Raw genomic sequence first — 17,466 nt, forward strand, 5'->3', positions numbered from 1 at the left:
AACTTCAGGCGTCGGCGAGTGCAGAGAGACAAATTATTTGAATGTTCAACAGGAAAGCATTTAGTGGGCCAAAGTGTGGTCGATATCATGCACTAGAAGTGATTTGAAATGAATTTGTTAAAGAACAGCGCCAGCCAGAAATTCCTACCGGTGAACGCCGAAAATTTAAAAATTGAGGCACATGAAATTGCTAGAGAGCAAAAAATCGAAAATTTTAAGGCCAGTCGCAGCTGGATTGATCTCTTTATGAAGCGCTGAGGTTTTTCACTTCGGTGGCGAACTTAATCAGGGGGTGAAAACAGCGGATGTCAATCATGCTTGCACAGCAGATGGACATAAATTACCCCCATTCATTATTTTCAAGCCAAAGATTTTACCGAAATCGGAAGTGTTTCCAAAAACTGTAACTGTAAGAGCAAACGAAACTGGGTGGTTTTCGGACATGGTGCGCGAGTAATACCAACAGAATGCGTAAACCAAGCAGCAACAAAGAATCGAGTGTTAGTGATTCAGAATCATGACTGATATTTTAAACATTTCGTATAAGCTGTACTACAAACCTAATAAAACTTTGTTTTAAATTTCAGCATTTAATTTCCAAGTCATTTTCATTCTTATTTTATGAGTATTGCTACTCTGAATGGCACAGGATAGAAAAGGGTGGAGATCTGCATCAAACCAGTCTAGAGACTGAAGACAACAACAACACCACCACACACTGCATTTGAAGTCATCACTAAAAATCTACTACGAAAATCAGACTGGCAAGACTGTTGGGATATGGCTAACTTAGGGTGACCAAACGTCCCGGAAAACCGGGATTGTCCCGGTTTTCATCCCTGTGTTCCGGTGTCCCGAAAATTTGTTTCGGGACGCTCAAAAGTCCCGGAATTCAGTTTTTAAATACATTTCGTGAAACTTTCACAAATATTTGGGATTTCGCTATATTAAAGGAAATACAACACAAGAAATTAATATATTTTAGCTTATTTGTCTAAAACCTCCATTGTCCCATACTAGTAATCACAGTACCAGTACTGATACACTCAGGCAATAACTTACTTTGAGCGGTACTTTGGCCAACAAGTAGTAAGTAGTATTATTGTAACAGAGCTATGAAACCGTCCGATTGTCGCACCACTTACACACTCATTGTCAGAGCAGTGTAGTAGTTGATGTTTTGTCTGACAAACTGCAATAGTTTTTTCTCATATTAGTGGTATTATTGCTGCAGTACTGTGAAACGCAGTGCCGAAACGTGCCTGCAAGTTCAGTGACTGTTATTCCAAGGAATGGAATTTCATTACGAAAGGTCGTTTTGATTACAAAGCAGAGTGTTCCGTATGTAACTGTTTTATTAGTATGAGTCCTGGTGGACGTTCCGACATAGTTGATCACATCAGGTCAAAGAAACACATTAACAGATACAGTGCACCGAGCTGCAGTAAAAATCTACAAAATTATTTTGTGAAACATCAGTCAACTCAAGAGACGAAAGTTCGAGCAGCCGAGCTTACACTAGCCTACCACACGGTAAAACATCACGAAACCTATAGATCTAGTGATTGTACTAATAAGTTTAACAGCATTATGTTTGATGATTCTTCCATTGCAAAAAAGTTTAGTTCAGCAAGAACTAAAGTGTCAGCCTTAGTGAAAGGAATTATTGCTCCCCAGAGTGTAAAAGGAAAGCCTTGAATACATCAAAAAGTCTTCTTCCTGTGGGATATCCACTGATGCCAACAATCAAAGGCCACTAAAATATTTCCGTTTGTTGTTCAGTTTTCGATATTAATCAGGGAATTTAGACCAAACTTTTGAAGGTGAGTTCCCTACCTAATGAAACATCTGACGAAATTTCAAGATTTTGTATGAATACTATCGAAATGTTTGATCTTAAGAAAAATAAATGTGTGGCATTTTGTGGAGACAACACCAACACAAACTTTGGTGGTTTAAAAAGACAAGGCAAATGCAACGTATTTACCAAATTAAAGGCAACATTGCATGAAAACATTTAAGGCATAGGGTGCCCTGCACATGTTTCACACAATAGCGTGCAGACATCTGCTGACAGTTTAATCTGTGATGTTGAAACTATCGTCATGAAGGTATACTCACACTTACATATATACTGTTAGAACAGAGAGGCTTAAGGAGTTCTGTGATTATGTGGGAACTGAATATATGAATGTAATGTGTCACTCGAAAACTCGCTGGTTATCACTGTTTCCAGCAGTTGAAAGAGTAATCCGCATGTTTGAACCGTTAAAAGATTTTTTCCTAAATGAAGACAAAGGCCCCCAAAATATTGGTTCAGTTTTTCAGTAACCCTGTAAGTGAAGCCTACTTATGGTTCATTCACAGTCAGCTTAGCACTTTGCACCATGGGATAAAGGAAATGGAGGGAAGCACGAAAAGTGTAATAGAGGTAAATGATGTTTTGAAAAATACTCTGGAAACTGTTACTAAGAGGAGAGAACAGCAGTTCATTTCTTTTAATGTTAAATCTGCCCTTAAAAGAGCAGAAGTATCAGAAGCAGCGGAAAGGAGTTTTAGAGAAGAAGTTTTATGACACTTGTGTAGGAAATCTCAGCAAGTGGAGCGCCTCATATTTACCCTCATCGCCGGTGTTTGATTGGATGTTACTGAAGAGAGTGCCAAAATGGGAAAGTGTTGAAGAGACAGTTTCTTATTTGAAGAGTAAAGAGATTGAAATCGATGATTCCATTCTCTTTGATCAGTTCGGCATACTGACAAATTTTGTTGAAGAAAGTCTTCACAAGTGGAATGGTGAAAAAAGGAACACCATTGGAATGTCATGAGAAGTGGGTGATTTTTTTAAAAGCTGTGACTGTCTTCAGCATTACTCTGAGTTGGTAATAATTGCAAGGTATTTATTTGCAATCCCAGCCCATAATGCCAATGTGGAAAGAATATTTTCGTTCATGAATATCCAGTGGACTGATGAAAGAAACAGAATGGAGGTGGACTCTCTTGAAGAAATCCTGCAGATCCTGTACAACTACAAAATGGATTGTGCCGAGTTAAGCTCATGTTAATATTAATTGATTAAAAGTTGAATGGCTGTAAAATCGTAATACATTTCTCTATTACTGTATACGTTTATTAAATGTCATTAATTATACAGATAATCTAGATTATATCAATCTTTTGTATCCTCTTATTAGTTATTATAATCGGGTTAACAAAATGTATCAACAAAACACTAATATTTAAAATTAAGAAACCTGTGTACATGTGGAATGAGGTGTCCATTGGCATCCGGGTGAATGTGTCCCGGTTTTCACCGAAAATAATTTGGTCACCCTAGGCTAACTCCACGTTCTGAATTTTTTTCCTACCTATGACAAGAGATGGTTGCAAATAAGAACTTTTATGAATCGTAACTCACATGCAGTATTCTCTTCACCATAAAAATAATACGAATGTAAACATTATGCCATGTATTCTTTCGTGTTTGCTGCTATCTCATTTAAATCATGTCTGCCTAATAAATTACGAAACTAGAGTGAGACTACAGCAAACGCGGAAGAATAGACATATCATGTTATGTTTATATTCGTATTCTTATACTGAATAGTGATACACTCTATGTAGCAACCTTGAGTGATACAGTCAGAAATGAAGCACGGCAACTGACTAGATTTTTAAATCTAAGATGACTCTAATTTCTGTGCAGAATGTAATGTACTAAAAAGGCGTCTGCAAAGATTTTCAAACGGAGAAAAATTTTCGCGAACCTCTCGTTCAGAATAACTTCTATTATACACAGTCTATTATTTGGTTCTTGTTGATCGTTATCAATGAAAGCAGCAGTGTAAGTAACAACAAACAGCGGTCTCTTGCAATTGTTTCGCTAATGAGACAATTCCTCTCTTTTTCTTTTGTTGCAAGCTGCGGCAGCGCGCACAAAAGCAAGCCACGCCGCGAGGGGCGACATGTCGTAAACGCTCATTATCAGAATGCGACAAACAATGCAGGACACAGGACAATAATGCATTTTCAGCTTAGAGTGACGTAAACACCTACAACAAAGAGAACGGCACTTACCAGATCAAAGCAAAATAAGCAATCGATTCAAACCAGACGAAGCACGTGAAAAAGGAAGGGCACCCGTATAAATACGCACGGAGCGCCTTACGCATAGCAAAATTTAACTGCTAAGCCTACGACTCAAACCAAACTGCTGTAGCTGTATCATTCATTCGACCTAAATTGTGTCGCATGTTACAATGGACCAACTTTGTTTCGATTTGGAGGTGCGGTCCAAAACTTTTCTCTCCCCTTGAATTTCGAGCCTTCAGGTGCGGCTTAGATTCGGGAAAATTTTTTTCTTTGGTTTCGAGTTTCATGTTTCATGTGCGGCTTAGATTCGAGTAAATACCGTAAGTCTGGTGACAATATTATTGTGCTAATACTTTATGGGAATTATATTTCATTTGTGTGATAGACAAAGCAAGAGAAAACCACGTCAACATCATCCGTTTATTACTGTATGGAATTCATGGGACCATTTAAAATGCATTTTCCCTGGTGGGCAAAAACCCAGGTCAAGCAGTAAACTCGTTTTGTATCGGAAGGTTATTTGGAGCAGCCTACTTGAGAGCAGTAACAATGGAAAAATGCCATTAATGGCCTCTGACAACTGTATTTTAAATTTTATTTATTGATTTATTGCTAATTAACACTTCACACACGTAAAAATGACAAAAGCACAAACAAGTCAGTTTGAATCGAAATAGAATTAGTGTCCTGATATGAGAAACCCAGAGAAAACACTCATTGTTGACCAATATAAGAAAAGGTAAAACCTTAAATAATAATATCTTCCTTATTGCCTCTCCAACATTTTCTATAAAAAAAAAAAATCCTTTTCTAGGTAACATTCTTCGGAAGCCCATGTATAGCATTCTATTCACTGTGCCCATTTCTCTACGTTAGTCTTCTCAGAGATAACCACTGCAGACAGACTCTCAATGACTGGAAGATTATGTTATCTGTGTTTTTCTTTTTCAATAACAAAACTTTCATTTCTGTCTCCTTTCATTCTCCTACAGCTTTCTTTTCTTCGGATTGTTTCATATATTCTCAATGTGGAGAATATGTTTGCTATTGAACAGATTAAGAATGTGCTGATTTTGCTACAGGTGGTGGCTCTTGATGTGACATGTCAAATTCCTGGCGTATTGTCATTTATCCATTTCTGGTCACAGTGAGGTTGAACACTGCATCTGGAAGCTGCTCCATGTGCACTGAAACCATGATACTGGACGAGTACTAGGACGCTACCTCTCATGGTTTATGCTGACAAATCCTGGCAATAAACGACTGTCATATACCCGTCTGTTATGATATACACTGAAGTCCCAAAGAAACTGGTATTGGCTGCACATTCAAATACAGACATATGTAAACAGGCAGAATATGGCGCTGCAGTTGGCAACACCTATATAAGACAGCAAGTGTCTGGCACACTTGTTTAGATCGTTTACTGCTGCTACATTGCAGGTTATCAAGATTTAAGTGAGTTTGAATGTGGTGTTACAGATGGCGCATGAGTGATGGGACACAGCATCTCTAAGATAATGACGAAGTGGGGATTTACCCGTATGACCATTTTACGAATGTACCGTGAATATCAAGAAGCCGGTAAAACGTCAATTCTCCAACACTGCCACGGCCGGAAAAAGATCCCGCAAGAATGGGACCAATGATAACTGAAGAGAATTGTTCAGCATGACAGAAGTGCAAACCTTCCACAAATTGCTACAGATTTCAATGCTGGGCCATCAACAAGTGTCAGTGTGTGAATGATTCAATAAAACATCATCGATACGGGCTTTCGGAGCCCAAGGCTCATTCGTGTATCCTTGATGACTGCATGACACAAAGCTTTATGCCTCGCCTGGGCCCATCAACACCAGCATTGGACTGCTCATGACTGGAAACATGTTGCCTCGTTTCAAATTGTATCCACCAGATGGATGTGTACGGGTACGGAGACAACCTCATGAGTCCATGAACCCTGCATGTCAGCAGGAGGTCTTCGAGATGGTGGAGGTTCTGTAATGGCGTGTGTGTGTGTGTGTGTGTGTGTGTGTGTGTGTGTGTGTGTGTGTGAGGGGGGGGGGGGTTTGCAGTTGTATTGATATGGGACCCCTAATATGTCTAGATACAACTATGATAGGTGACACATACATAAACACCCTGTCTGATCATCTGCATTCATTCATGTCCACTGTGCATTCCGAAGGACTTGGGCAACTCCTGCAGGACAATGTGACACCCCACATGTCCAGTATTGCTACAGAGTGGCTTCAGGAACACTCTTCTGAGTTTTAAACACTTCCATTGGCCAGCAAACACCCCACACATGAACATTATTGAGCCAGTCTGGAATGCCTTGCAACGGGCTGTTTCGAAGAGCTCTCCACCCCCTTGTACTCTTATGGATTTATTAACAGCCCTGCAGAATTCATGGTGTCAGTTCTCTCCAGCACCACTTCAGACATTATTCAAGTCCATGCCATGTCGTGTTGTGGCACTTCTGCTTGCTCGCTGCGGCCCTACATGATATTAGACAGGTGTACTAGTTTCTTTGGCTATTCAGTGTATATCAGGCGTGTTATCATGTTCGGGATACCTCCACTGTATTCATATTATGCTTGCAACACATCAATAGACTATACAATGTAAAAAAAAATGTATAAAGTGGAGTTACCAGTGGGGCAAGCTGTACACAACTGAAGGCACCTGAACTTATTAAGACATGCAAACAGTTTTGTTTTTTCAACTTACTAGACCCAGTACCTGACTGTTCATCTTGGAAAGCTGTTGTCCAAAAACTGGTGCTGATAGAAACTAAAGTTCTCTGGGCCACACCACACAGTAATCCCATGACACCATTAAGTTTTGGTGGTACATTTTTCAACTTTATTATAAGTACTTCCTCAATATCGAGCTTACTGGTAATCAGATCATCAAGGTAGCACACATGGGCCCTTTGGGTGGTTACTGATAATACCTCACAATGCATTGAATTCAAATTTGTACTGATAATTTGCAGCAGCAACACCATGAAAATTGGCAGATCTCATGTGTATGTTCATGCCATTTCATAAAAATGTGACCTTTTCCATGACTGAACCATTATGGAAGATATATATGGTAGCACTTTTTGTAAAAAGTCTGCTATCATCACAAGTGCCATGTTGAGACCACGCGCCTACTCAGCCAGCAACTGACAATACAGATGGGTTACATGGGCACGGGCCTTACAGCACCAGCTCTTCATATGGCAGGCAAGCAATTGGCTCTGTGGACCTTTTCTCCTCTGTAAGCCACGTGACTGAAGGTAGAAACTGCAGTATCCTGGCACCCGGGCAGTATTTACACTGGTACCTGGACTATGATCGAGCAGTTTGCACTGGGGAGTTTCCTGCACCAGGCGCCAATTACAAAAGCACTACCACAATCAGGGTCTCACTCTGGAGCAACTGCAATGATGATGCAACCACCCTCATTGAGCTTCACCTCCAGGAGTTGCCAGCTATGGACCTACACCATCCATGGCCTCTGCACTGAAGAGACATGGCCTCTAACATTGGGACCAGCAACCGGACGTTGTAATATTTGTCTTTGGGGTACATCGACAATATGCCAAACTTAAACTTTTGTGTGTTCTTCCGGGACTTTAACATCTACACATCCCTTCGGGAATTTGATCGTGTCCTGCTTACTGGAAATGGAACTTGGATCTTCCAATTTAGCGGGACATTTGCAGGCCTTCAGGTTTTGGATATTATTATTGTTCATCCAATATTCAAGATGTGACTTGTTTTCAGTTATTGTGTTCCAAACTAACTCCCATCAGATAAGATTGTTTATGTGTATTGCAAACATCATATTCATTTTATACCTGGGCGTTTTTCCTTTGCTGCCTTTGGTGTACATATCAAACAGAATAACAGAATTAATGACAAATTATTATCCAGTGAGAACAAGATTGAGGACGGCCGAGATAAAGATGGAAATACCAATAATTTCAACCAAGAGGGCATAACAGGCAAACCCCACATCACGCAGAGAGAAGAAGAAGAAATACATAAATACCATTTAAAAAATCTACACTACAGCTTGGACAGAATCATGTATTGTATTGTATATTTATTGGTCCTGTGAATCATACACTGTACAGGGGTACATAATGATATAGGACAAGTCAAATAATTTGCAATAAAGTTTAACAGAAAAAAGCTGTTGTATGGTTTTCAGTATATAGCAATATAACTCTAACATATGGGAATAACATTTCACAAATAAATTTTACACGCACACATTTCATACTTTTGGCCTTGATTATACAGACTCACACATATATGTAATAGACCACATATAATACACAGATAAATCTAATGTACACATTTCTTATTTTGGCCTTAATTGTATAAACTATTTAAATTTTTCACATATTTACATTGTAGATAAAAATTCATTAACACTATAGTAACAATTCTGTAGCAAGTAGTCACTCACTGCAGTTTTGAATTTATGCATGCCAGTTATTATCTTAATTTCTTTAGGTAGTTTGTTATACAGTTTTTTTCGTGCTTGCAAGGGTCCTTTTTGTTTTAGTGTTGTATGTGAAAACTGCATATGTAAATCTTGATTATTTCTTGTGTTGTATGAATGGATATTTTGGGTTTTTGGAGCAATCTTGTTATTTTCATCTACGATTTTCCTTATAAACATTAAGAAGAATATGAAGCTTTTTAAATGAGGGTTTGCCTGAAGATCGAGGTGCTAAGCCTTCCATGGCTCTTATAATTCTTTTTTGTGCAATAAAACAACTTTTGCTGGGTGGTGAATTTCCCCAGCAAATTAAACCATATCTTAGTAATGATTCTGCTTGGGAATAGTACACATTTTTTATGGCTTGCATAGATGTGCATCCAATTTTTATACTATAGCAAATGGTATTTAATTTACTACATAGGTGTTGTGTGTGTTTCTGCCATCTTAGGTCATCTTGGATCCAAACTCCCAAAAATTTGGTGCTATTTACAATTTCAAGTCTTTTGCCTAACAGTTCTATGGTTGCAGTTAAAGGCTGTTTATTCTGCACTGTGTGTAGATGCAAAGTGTTTGTTTTATGTGTGCTTATTATTAAGTTGTTCATTGTGAACCATTTTGATACATGTGTAGTGCTCTTTTTTATTTCATTTTGGAGCTCTTCTTGAGTCTTTCCTTTGATAAGTATATTTGTATCATCGGCATATTTGATGTAATTATAGTTAGGGCTGGATGGTTCCAGGTCATTTACAAACAGCAAGAACAGGATTGGTCCCAGTACGGAACCCTGTGGCACACCGTATTTAACACACTGTTTTTCTGATTGATAGGAAGTTAATTTTTTTCCTTCTTTGTACAAGACTTCAACTATTTGGTGTCTGTTTTGTAGATATGACTTTACCCATTCATAGGCTGAGCCTCTGACACCAATATTTTCTAGCTTTCTAAGCAAAAGACCATGATTAATGATGTCAAATGCTTTTGAGATCTAGGAATATTGCTGCTATGTGTTCTTTTTTATCTAATGCATTTAAAGCTTCATTTAAGAAATCGATAATAGCTGTCTCAGTGGATTTACATTTTCGGAAACCATGCTGGGTAGCTGAGAAAAGTTTATTTTTTTCAATGAAATCTACGAGTCTTTTATAAAAGATTTTTTCAATTATTTTAGAAAAACAGATAGTAGAGAGACTGGCCTATAATTTGTTATATCTGTTTTTTCATCCTTTTTGAACAATGGCTTCACCTTAGCTATTTTTAGCCTTTCTGGGAAGATTCCCTGAGAAAGTGAACTATTTCATATGTCTACCATGGGCTTAACTACTAATGGTGCACATTTTTTAATGATATGGTCTGGTATGTTGTCAGTACCAGAGGAAAATTTTGCTCCCCTATTGTTTTTAGCATTTCCTGTTCATCTGTTGGGTGTAGGAAGAGAGACTTGTTACTAGGGATAGTTTTAATCTGATTTGCAGTGACAGCATTTTGAAAGTTTTGCTTCGCCAGAATCCCAGCTACCTCTGAGAAATATAGGTTAAAATTATTTGCTATCTGCTGGGGATCAGATATTACAGAAGTGTTTTCATTCAGTTTGATATTATGGTATTCTCTCCGTTTTACTCCTGTTTCATGCCTTACAATCTCCCATGTGGCTTTCATTTTATTTTGTGTATTTGCTATGAAGGAACTATTTGCTATTTTTTTGCTTCTTTTATGACTTTAGTTAAAATCTTTTTGTAATTCTTAAAATAGGAATCAAATTCTGGGGATGTGGTGTGCTGTCTAGATATTTCATGAAGTAGTCTCTTTTTCTTCACAGATATTTGTATCCCTGTTGTGACCCATTTTATTTTCAGATCCTTTTTTGTGACTGTCTTTTTATGGAGTGGAAAGCAAAGTTCAAAATAATAGGTAAAACTATTTAGGAATTTATTGAACTTATCATTTGTACTTTTACATTCATAGATGTCTTCCCAAGTTTCTTTACGCAGATAGTTAAGGAAATGTTGTATATTCTGGTCATTATACTTCCTAGATGTAGTAGTTAGACATTCAGTTGAACTAAGCGGTTTTCCTAATCTTCTACTAATTTCTTGGGCTGTGTGGTCCCCAAAGCCTGTATTGTGGGTTTGTGTTGTATGTTTCAAGGGCACATTTGTAAATATTTGATCAAGGATTGTGGCTGAGGTTTTTGTGATGTGTGTTGGCGTTTATATAGTAGCCTTTAAATTGAAAGTTGCTAAGAGGTTCAGTAAAGCAGTTTTTTGATTAGACTCACTTGCAAAGTCAATGTTGAAATCCCCACATATAATTAGTTTTCTATTTTTTTGTGTAGTCTTGTGTAAGATATTTTCAAGGTTCTTTAACATAATGTTAATATTGCCAGTTGGCGCCCTGTATAGACAAATTATAGCAAATTTTTTCGTCTGTGATTTCAATTCCATTTACCTCAATATCTTTCTCTATGGATAATTTTTCTACATACGGCATACATTTAAAATTTATGCTATTTTTAACATAAATGCAACTACCACCATGTTTATACAATTTATGACAAAAATAACTACCCAATACAAAATTTGGAATGCATAGCATATGAAGTTTCTCTTTGTCAAGCCAATGTTCAGTAAAACATAATACAGAGGTGTTTTTCATGACACTTTCCAACAAAATTTGAAATTCGTTTACTTTGGATAGGGATTGTACATTTTGATGACATACCGTCAGGTTTGGAGTTAAACACGAGTTCTGAAACTTACTAACCTTTGTACTTATATTTATACTGGAATTTCTGCCTGGAAGATCTTTTTTATTTTCAATTTTCACTTTTGAATTTTCCCCCTCCACACTGTATCAGTTTCCCTTGTTCTTGATGATTTTACAGATGTCTGTAACCATTTTACTGAAATTCATTGAGCCTAGTCTGTTTAAATGCACGCCATCCTTTCCCAAGCATTTGTCACTTAAAAATTTGTTGGGGTCAACGAATATTGTCCCGAGTTCGTCGCACTGTTCCCTGATAGCACTGTTTATGTTGCTTATATAAGAACTGCTTACTGACCTTCTCTGCAGAATTCCACTTATAACCAGTCTTGAGCTTGTGTACAATGCTTTGGCTGAAAGAATGATGTTTCTCGTCTCACTTACAATTTCTCCCTGACTACTGCTTCGTATTGAATTCATCCCAGAATGAATAAAAACACCTTCGTAATTGGTCTTTGGATTGTTTACATTTTTAGTTTTAGACTGTTTTGCACTTAAAGAGATTTTTAAAATGTTTGTTGAGCTCATGAGGTCGGATACCAGGGCGAACATCTATTTCACAGTTTGGTGAAACTACATTTTTTAATATGGAATCGCCAATAACAAAGAACTCCTTTTCGTTACTCTGCTTTTGTGAGGCAATTTCACGTTTCACCCTTTTATTATATGTCACTGTTTTCTAGCTGTATTTACTTACAGATTTTCCACAGTTTAAAAACCCTGCGTCTTTTTCGATTGTATTTTGCCCATGATAATTTTCACTGTTCCTTTCCACATTAGGCACAGGATTCGTAGATTGCACACTAGAACTTTCACAGTTTTTTTCCGTGTTTGGTACTGGATTCCCACAAATACAGGGGGCCAAATCACTTTGTAACTTCGCATTTACTTCCTTAAGAGACACAATTTCACTTCTAAGCGATTTAATATCACTTTGCAGCAGTCTGATTATTTCGTCCTTTGATTTGATCATATTTTCTAGGAAGGTTGTTTCACTTTGTAAACATACTGGGCACGTCCACGGAGAATCGTCGTTTATGAGTTTTAGACTTACTTTTGCGCACTTTTCGTGCAACCAGAAATTGCACTTTACACATAAGATACCTTTCATTACACACTTGTTGCAATGTTTATACAAAGAACTGATAGTTTTTTCCTTTTTGTGGCAGAGCGATGTGTCATTACACTGTGTACCAGGCGCCATCTTAGCGTGGCATCTCTGTATACAGTTATGCTCAGAATATTGTAAGATTACGAACAACCTGCCCACTACATACATAGATTGATAAAAATACAAGAGGTATATTTGAGCGTCACGTAGCTGACAGAGTGCTGCAGGGTGAGCTCCAAGTTGCTGCAGAGAGCAGGAGAAGAGGTGTGGAGCAGGGCAACAGGCCACTGGGTGGAAGCCACCTGGAGATCCTGCAGCAGCAAGACTAAACTGAGTCACTATGAGGGTATGGATGCTAAGCAGTATGGCGAGATTCTGGCTGTGTTAAAATGAAATCTCATCTCAAACACAATATTCACTACCAGACAAGCTACAGAAAATCTGAAAACAGTTTTGAAATTGCAATAAAGAGATGAGTTCAATAAAATTAATACCACATTCATACAACAAATATTATGAAATTATTAATATTTATGTATAAAAAATTTTATAACTACAGTAATAAAAAATACAGACACACTACATATGAGTATGACACACAGATGGAAGATTGTGATGCCAGCCATAAAATGGCTACAGTTATGAAACTGTTTTATATAAATTATTTAACAGTTATAAACACAGGGCCAAAACAAAGAGTTCTCCATAGATACATGAGAGATCAGCATCAGTATCAACGATTTTGGTTCCTCAGGGCCATCATGAACAAAGACATTAATTTGCCTACATTCCTGTAGTTTCAATTTTAGTATACAATATTTAACTAACAACCTGATTTCTGCTATGTATAAAATTTAAAAATGTAGTTTCAGGGTGCAAATGAATTGTAGATGTATATCCTGTACACTTAAAATGAGTATATTCCAGAAGATTTATGAATGTATTCAAATAGTGGTCTAGAAACTAAACTGACTACAGTAGTACTTACGTAAGGTTTAGCAACCAGGGAGCCGCAAGTGTTCAGGTGTGTTTGGTGTTTGGAAAATTTTAACGTGCAGTGATTTGAGACATGTTAGTCATTCTGTTGCACATCAAATTGTGGTTTACAGAACAGTTTGACAGTGAGTGCTCGTGTAGCTAACAGACAGTGATCCCTGCTATGGTGAAATGGGTAATGCATATAGACTTGAATGAACTTGTTGATTTTGATGCACTGTACAATGTCTTTGGCTTACATTGCTCATTGCCTGTGAATGCTTTGCTAGGCCAGTTATATTTTACTTGTTTGTATGTGTATGATATTAGCCTGTGTAAGGCCACCACTCAAATAATCTTCTATTTAACAAACTGACAGTGAACTTTAATCCTGTGACTAGGCTCCATTAATATCCTGAAATTATTTTCTTTATTTAAATATTTTTATAATCATTTGTGTGGTTTTTTTTATGGCATTTGCTGCCTGTTCATTAGGTTGGTCAGATGATTAATTGAAGTTTCTTAAGGGCACAATGCCACAGCACACAACCAAACCTCTACGTCAGCAAACAAGTCGTAAACACATGTACTCAACCTGTGTTGGTTAGATTACGGTGAATTGATTTCAGTTGGTGATTGATCTCCCAATAATTATCTGTCACGTTAAACCGCTGTATATTTCACCATAATTTTGTGTGTGTGTGTGGGGGGGGGGGGACTGTACACCTTGAGGGATATTAAGTAACGTACTATTATAACAGTATAAATAAAAGGATAGGTAATATTGCTGTACATATAAGAAGCAGAGATTGACATTAGGACATCCATTCCTTCAATGAGTTTTGCAACATCTTCCAATGCTGAAGCACATTACTACATCTTGGCCTTCAGAAAATAGTGGTTTTGGCAGTGTACAAGGCACTAAGTTTTATCTGATAGTTAAATAAAATTATGGAAAACTTCTACTTACCATCTGGCAACAAATGTTAGTACAAACCAAATGACCTTGAGCATGCAGAACAATACATAAATCAACAGTAGAATGCTAACAACAGAAAACACTTTCTTACATACCCACGAAGTTAGGAGTGGCAGAGATGGCAGTCAACAAGTCACAGATACTGGAATATCAACCTAAAAATAAAAAAATATGAGATAAAAACAGGTAGCAACAGAAGGAGAATATGAAAGCAGAAGTGGGACAAACAGGAAAATACATAAGCGTGGATTATTTTGCCATTGCCTTGTCAGTATACATTTCTTTCATCTTTACTGATTGCATTTCCATTTCGGAGATTCCTTCCCATAGATGGTTTAACTTTATCAACCCATAAAAATACACCAATGAAACAGCAACTGCAGTTGGGCTGTACTTTTGCAGTTCAAAGAAAACAGGAAATAGCATTTAAAGTAGTATGAAACAGTGGTTATCCTACTTACTTTATTATGACCAATAAAAACAACACAGTGGGATTGTTTTTCCCTGACTCCAGCTGAGAGACAGGTGAAGGGACTAAAAAATTCATGCCACCATAGTGGTTAGTCTGGGTGTGAACCTTCTTATAAAGTGGTCATGTGTCCGAGCTCCACCAGAATTGTACTGTGCTCTAAAGCGGAACAGTGTGTTAACATCAAATTCATCATAAAACTTGAAAAATCCACCACAGAAACTTACGATTTGTTGAAACAAGTTTATGGTGGTAAGTGTCTATCTCGTATGGAAGTCTTCGTGGGGTTAAGAGGTTCAAGAACGGTAAGGAAGATGTCAAAGATGATGCGAAATCGGGTCATCCTTCCACTTCAAAAACTGAAAATGGGGAGATGGTCAGCAGAATTGTCTGAGAAGACCACCACCCGAGCATTTGAGCAATTCCAGAACTTGCCTGCATCAATAAGGAAACCATTAGACAGATTCTGCATGATGATCTAGGCATGACAAATGTTTGTGCTAAAGTGGTGCAAAAATCCTCACAAATGAGCAAAAGTGACATCGAGTGAACTGCTGCGCTGACACTCCCAAAAACAATGAAAATGACTATGTGTGATGAAACATGGATATTGCAAAACAATCCAGAGACTAAGTGACAATTTTTGATATATGAGGGGTTGTGTATATTGTTTGGGTGCCTGAAGGTCAGGCTGTCAATTGAACTTAATATGTAACTGTTCTGAAGAACCTCCATGAATGTGTGTGACAAAGGAGACAAGATATGTGGAAAAACCGCTCATAGATTTTTCGTCAGGACGAAGCACTGGGCCATACCACAGTGTCTGTGAAGAAGTGTTTTGCAAAAAACAACATTCTAGTGATGGAACATACAATGTATTCACCTGATCTAGCACTATGTGATTTCCTTCCTTCCCAAAACTGAAGTCTGCACTCAAAGGAACCAGGTTCAAGTCCATGGACGCAGTGAAGGAAAAGCCTCCTCAACAGCATAACAGAAAAAGACTTGCAGCACTGCTTCCAATAGTGGAAAATTCGCATGGACCAGTGCAGGAATTGGGGGGGGGGGGGGGGGGGTGCTACATTAAAAGGGACAACATTTCAGTTGTGCAAGTTTTTTCAATAAAGACCTAGAGCACAAGTCCAGTTTCCTTATTGCCACACCTCTTATGACACCAAGTTCATTTACTTCTGTCAGTTCAACAGAATCCACAGAAACCAAACAAAAATAGTCAAGTAGAGGCACAATATAATTACTCAGATTGACATTGTATGCATCAGTGAGGAAAGTCTTTGTAGAGGACAAAACCATTAAATATACTGCAATTTTTATTAAACTGCTGAAAAGCAGTATATATTCCAGTTAGAAAAGTGAGTCTAACTAGTATGATTCTTTCTAGTCCAGCTGCTTCTTCATTCATCCCCCTAAACTTCATTACCCTCAAATGTGAAGTACTCACTGCCAGATACTCCACATTAGTTTGTAGAATATGCATGTAGCTGCAGATATTAAAGTGTACTTCATGAGGGAACTAAATGAACACAGATATTATCCATTTCTTAAGAGGAAATAAGCAAATAACACCTACTGACAACAGTGTTGCTCTTAGTAGTCTTAATGTCTTTTCTTTCAAATACAAACTAACTTTTCAGACAGGATCTCAGGTACAATTGTTGTTTTGAAAGTTGCTGGATCTAATTACTGAAGTTATGTTCGAATTAAATAACAGAAACTGTGCAGTTATAATTTTCTGTGATCTCTTCATACCGTAAAAATTTTACCCAAAAGTGAAGTATTCTACCATTAATTGCATCATGTTTGTATATGGTTCAAATATAGAGCAACATTAAGCAAAGTGTCATGTCAGTGTTATTTCTGTAGCAGTGTCAAATTCAGAAAGTTTTAACAATTACATCTGTATTCTACAAGCCACCATGAAATGCATGGAACAGAGCACTTTCCATCCATCGTACCAGTTATTAGGGATTTGTCCTGTTCCATTTGCACATAAAACATGGTGAGAATGATTGCTTAAATGCTTCTGTTGCAAGTGTTGTAATTAATCTAAATATGTCTTTGCACCTGTGCAGAACTGCAAGACAACTTGAGGTTCAACATTTGGAAAATTTATTTGCTAGAATTATGAACTCCATACATTATCAGCCACATATTACAGAGATTTTTGAAAAAGGTCAGTTTTTCTAATGACAAGAGTGTATGATTAAGGCGTAAATTTGAAAATACCAGGCAGAAAACATTGCACGGCACCTTAACAAGCTTAGAACTGGTATACAGCAAAGAGCTACTCAGTAATCTCAAAAATAATTATGTGAGGTAGTTCATCAAACACTAAGTGAAATCCCACCAATAAAAAATCCTCATTGCTTTGAGAGACACAAAATTAAAATTAAATCAACATATTGGAATTTTGATTTAAAAAAACGTGAGCAGTGAGAACATCATATGAAGCAGAGGATGACTCCATATCTTGCAGAGGCTTCCTCAAAGATTATGAAATTCTTATACCATATTCTCAGTGAATTTATTGCATTTGTGATGAATGATAAACTCCAA

The 17,466-nt window shown here is 37.4% G+C and overlaps 1 protein-coding gene across 3 annotated transcripts in view; it reads right to left on the reverse strand.

Moving 5' to 3' along the window:
- The window catches only part of LOC126190189 (glutathione S-transferase theta-1-like), a 112,151-nt gene that overhangs the window by 45,510 nt on the left and 49,175 nt on the right, over positions 1–17,466 (reverse strand). For all 3 annotated transcript variants that reach the window (XM_049931004.1, XM_049931005.1, XM_049931001.1), the window contains exon 2: positions 14,519–14,578. The gene's annotated coding sequence lies outside the window, so the exon portion shown is untranslated. The remainder of the gene's footprint in view (positions 1–14,518; positions 14,579–17,466) is intronic.

The sequence above is a fragment of the Schistocerca cancellata genome, chromosome 1 (genome assembly GCF_023864275.1).
Source record: "Schistocerca cancellata isolate TAMUIC-IGC-003103 chromosome 1, iqSchCanc2.1, whole genome shotgun sequence".
Taxonomy (NCBI): domain Eukaryota; kingdom Metazoa; phylum Arthropoda; class Insecta; order Orthoptera; family Acrididae; genus Schistocerca; species Schistocerca cancellata.